At 28.7% G+C, this 5,103-nt stretch overlaps 1 long non-coding RNA gene across 1 annotated transcript; it reads right to left on the reverse strand.

The window, feature by feature from the left end:
• Window positions 1-1,364: 1,364 nt before the first annotated feature.
• Window positions 1,365-4,000, reverse strand: LOC136999928 (uncharacterized). Its single transcript, XR_010890222.1, has 3 exons — window positions 2,230-4,000; window positions 2,034-2,111; window positions 1,365-1,928 (listed from the first exon to the last, which is right to left on the reverse strand). It is a non-coding gene; the product is annotated as an uncharacterized lncRNA (long non-coding RNA).
• Window positions 4,001-5,103: the final 1,103 nt, after the last annotated feature.

Here is a 5,103-nt window from a genome sequence, read left to right on the forward strand (position 1 = left end):
AAATAAAATTATTATTATAAGAAATAAAGTAAAAAATATGTTCTAAATAAAAAAAATGTTCGAAATAAAAAAAATGTTCTAAATAAAAAAAGATTCTCAAAAAAAAAATTTTTAATTTATGTTTTAAATTTAAATGTTTTTGTTAGATAATTCACATAGATAGTGCACAGGCAAGATTACCAAAAAATAATCTATTTAATAATGGAAACGTTCAATACGAGTTATTAATCCGTAGCAATATGATTGTATCCAATCTTGGATATTGCGAACCAATAAAAACATTAAATGGTAAACCTAAAGCAATCCAAATAAAAGACGTTTTGAATAGCACCGATCGCATTAGTTAGTTATATTTTTATTTATATCTAAATTCTCCAAAAATGCTACTTAGAAAATTTTTTTTACGCAAAATATTTTATAAATTTTATTTCTTTAATAATTATTTTATTTTTACATTATGATAATACTAATAAAATTCAAGCTTTTTACATTTTTTTCACTATCATGCATTTATATATTTCAGTTTTGGAAGGATATGTTAAAACCAACTTTTCTGAAATTTTTAATAATAAGTTGAATAAAATTATTGGTTGTGGGTCGATAACAGATGGTTTATTTAAGCTGGAAGTTCATATTCTGGAATTTACCTATGATATGTATAGCGATCTAGATTTGATAAAGGGAGATAAAATTGAAATAATAGGATGCATGCAAAGTAACGGTAAAAATATTGATATTTCTTATTAATTACTTTTAATTTAAAATAATTATTTTTATAAAATTATTTGCGCACGTACGCATGTGTTTACATAATTTTGATAATTTTATGATGATTTTATAGCTGATCCGCCATATTTAATAGTTAATGATTTGAAAGATATAAAAAAGATAGAAGGACGTATGTCGATTCCTCTGCTATTAAAAGGAGTAAATACTCCTAGAAAAAGAAAACTGGATGGTATAAAATTACAATTATTATTATTATAATTTTATTATTTTTTAAAACAAATTTTAATATTTACATAATAATACATAATTTTTTTTACAGAAGCAGAAGAATTACCAAATAAAAAAGATGGCACAAAAAAATTATAAAAAATGTAAATATTAAAAAATGCAAAAGCACAGAAAACATCGTGAAATAAAATATATACTTTTACCAGCAATAAATTAATAGCTAATGTGACGTTCTGAGCAATTATATAATAAATTATATAATAAATACAATATATAATAAATACAATAAATATAAATATATTTATTGTATTTATTATATATTGTATAATAAATATAATAATAATAATATAATAATTATATATTTATATATAATATATAATAAATATAATATATTTATTATATATTATATATAAATATACAATATATAATAAATACAATAAATACAATTATATAATAAATACAATACTGGAATTCTTGTTCAATGCATAGTTCAATACATTTTGATCATTTGCATCATAAACTTTTAGCAAATACAAATAAAAATCTTTATTTGAGATATTATTAAAATTATTAAAATTATTAAAATTATTATTATTTTTAAATATGTTTAATACATAACCAAATGTATTCAAAGAAACAAATTAAATTTACCTGTCTGATACTCATGGTGCATAATATGTATAAAAATATAAATGAGCATTCCGTATAATCATCGCCTGGAAGATTTCTATGGGATAAACCTTGTATTCAGCTGATTGGAACAAACGGTAATCTCGCAACAGCTCGTCCATCAAATATGTTATTGAACATACTTAACAGTGCCGTAAACGCAAATCCAATAGCAAACATGGATTTCATTTTTACAAGAGATAAGTCTCGATTATTATTCTTTAATCTTTCCTCTTCGCGTTCTATCTTCTTCTTCTGCTGCTTGTCCAAAGAGTCTTCATGAGCCTCTTTTCTTTTTTCTACTGGCAAACAAAATCACTTTATGCAGATATTTTTTTGTATATACAATTCCTCATATAATACCTCATAAATATCTTGAATACCTCATAGATATTTTGTAGACTTACATTTTTTACTCTGCTTTTCAACTTCAGCCTTTAATTTTTGATATTTTTCAGTTCTATACACCATTAACCATGTCAAACCTAAACAATATATATAAAATAAATATATTAGAACAAATAAATAAATTAAATAAATTATTTTGTTTTTTTTTCAACTTATAAATACATTTATGAAAATATTGCTTTTTATGTTTTTTACCTTTATCCAATAACGCTGTACATATACTGATAAATACAATAAGGATGGTGTCTGCCCACATATTTGGGAATAAATTTTTTATTTGAAGTTCATATAATTCAACAATTAACACCAAGAATTATTGTTAATTCATTGAACTTCTTTTCCGTTAAAAGTGACTACGTATGCACTGTACAATATATAAGTCACGTTGTATCAGAATTAAATTATGCACTTCACGATGTTATTAAATACATTCGTGTTAATTCAGGATATCGGATATAGCGTGAAATCAGTCTTCTTTTTAACAAACTGCACATTGTTATCACATGCAGACATTTGGATTTTCAGATCAAATAACCTCTTTTCGATCCGATGACTATCACCGACGAAGCTATTATAAAACAGTACAGTGATAAATTACAATACTTGTGTACTTCCAGTACAGTTGGATCAGTTGATAATGTCACCGCTCTATAGTTACCTTCGGGCCCTTTTATGAATATTGTGGCGGCTCACCGCCACACAGCTGTACTGAAGCGGCATAATACGCCGCGGCGCCGCTACGCGCCGCAGGCCTTCTACCAGTTACAAGCTTGCGGACCCACCGCCAGGCTGCGCAGGCGGTGAAGAGCTTTCTCGCGATCAAGCTTCGATCGACGAGATATAAAAGAGCTGCTCCGCAGATCTTTCCTGACTCACTCGCTTCAAGGCGAGCTCTCACTAAGGGCCCTTGAACGGAGTCACAGCTCTGCTTCGAAGAGCGCAACCAGCAAGTCTTCTCGACTTTTCACAGTGCCTGGGAAGGCACGGAAGCGAGAGACTCAGCCTCAGCTTTGGCCGCACACCTCACGTAGGATGTACAGCTACGGTCAGCTGACGCACCAGCATCGCCGTCGCCACCACAGACTCTACAGCGGAAAATAATTCCCTTAGAGTTCTGTGCCCGGTTGACTCGGCCCCCACGTGACACTCACGTTCCAGGGGACATCCGAATGCGAAGGCCTCTCCCGCCTCGGCTCGCAGACTCACTTGCGCCTTCGAGAGCCGGACGGTCGCAGCGCATGGCACAACGGAGACATACTCCACCGCAACGCAAACCTCGCCGCCCAGATGCAACATGCACCCTAGCATGAATCGTCCTGTTAAGGACCCGATTCCAACCACGCAGACGCGGCCAGTAATATATTACCGCGCCCGTCACCTTTCATTCAAAACTCGCGGCCTTACACTTCGCCGCGAATGCGCCGCTGGCGCACTCACGTTACACACACACCTGTACATACATACTTCTCTCTGACAAAGAAATAAACACATTTCTACACCATTGACTCTCTCTCACTTCTCACCAGTCGAACACAATCCATTAGGCCATACGCCTATAAATATTATTAATATTTATTCAGAGCTGTGTTTACTTTCTACTTAAAAAAATCTTTTCCACTCATGCACAAGCCTTAACATATATTTTTTTTTAAAAGTACAAAGTAATTATCTGCAATTCTCTCATTTTTTTTTCTTATTTTTTCACATATTTTTATTTTATTACTTTTTTTATTTCACGCTTTCTCGCTTTTTTTAGATTTCTTTATTTTACGAGATTTTCATATTCTCTTATTTACCCGCTTTTTTATTATTTTTTTTTCATTTTTCCATTTTTTCATGTTTGTTGCAACGTGAATTTTTTGGATATATTATTTTATTGGATATATTATTTTATTTCTTTTCTCAGAGAATATAAATTAAAATCAAGCCAGTGTTTTATATTTGCTTAAATTAACCATTACAAGTACAAGTTTTTTAAATTTTATAAACGGATTCTGTATAGAGAATATTTGATTTACAAATAGAATTTAGTTATGTTTAGTTGTGATTTAAATTTCAGAAATATAAGTATAGATATCTAGCAAATCTCATTATATAATTACAAAGACAATATAAAATAAGTAATTATAATGTTCAAGAAGTTAATGATAAATAAATAAATAATATGAATGCACTAATATGTATATATGTATATATTATTATATGATATATGTTGGATATTATTTATAAACTTTATTTTACAGCACAATATATCAAATTATTATTGTATATAAAATAAAATAATTTAATAAAAATACATGTAGAAATTTAATAAAATGTTAAAAAATATAAGTATGAAAATTTGTCATTAAATCTATTGGAAACCAGCTTTGGAACCGATTTTTAGGAATTCCATAAATTTTTAGGATTTACAAGATAGGTTTTTGCTGACAAGTTTGGGTATTGCATAATATCTTTCAGTTTGTCGCAAGTTTTCATTTAGTATAAGTTTCATTTGTGGCAGGTAATGGCAAGAAACTGTTTCTTTATATGCATAAAGAAATGGATTGGTCCATAAAAAAATGCATAAAGAAATGGACCAATTAAATACCTTATATACTATATATGCTTATGCGTTTATGCAAGTTTATCTGGATAGGCTTTAACTCAGTGTTTATTCGACCTAATCCATATTTTATTAATTTTTATAACTTTATATTTGAGCTTTGGAAATATTACTAAAAAAATAATAAATAATAAAATAATAAAATTATACTCTATTTACCGTTACAAATAATTTTAAAAATTAAATTAAATTTTATTGTTGTATATACATATATATATATATATATGTCAAATGGCTATTTTGACGACATTAAAAATGTGCATATTTTATTGTATACATAGGAGTACATTAACTCTCTCACATATACATTATTTCTTTTTTTTTTATAAAATGCACTGGTACGTATGTATAAGGAGTTTAGTACAGATCGGTTAGTACAGCGACAGTACAAAATTATATATATATATTATATTATTTGACTATTGTGACGACATCACTGTTCTCCATGAAACGGTTATTTTAAC

Source organism: Linepithema humile, chromosome 5, assembly GCF_040581485.1.
Source record: "Linepithema humile isolate Giens D197 chromosome 5, Lhum_UNIL_v1.0, whole genome shotgun sequence".
In the NCBI taxonomy this organism is placed as follows: Eukaryota; Metazoa; Arthropoda; class Insecta; order Hymenoptera; family Formicidae; genus Linepithema; species Linepithema humile.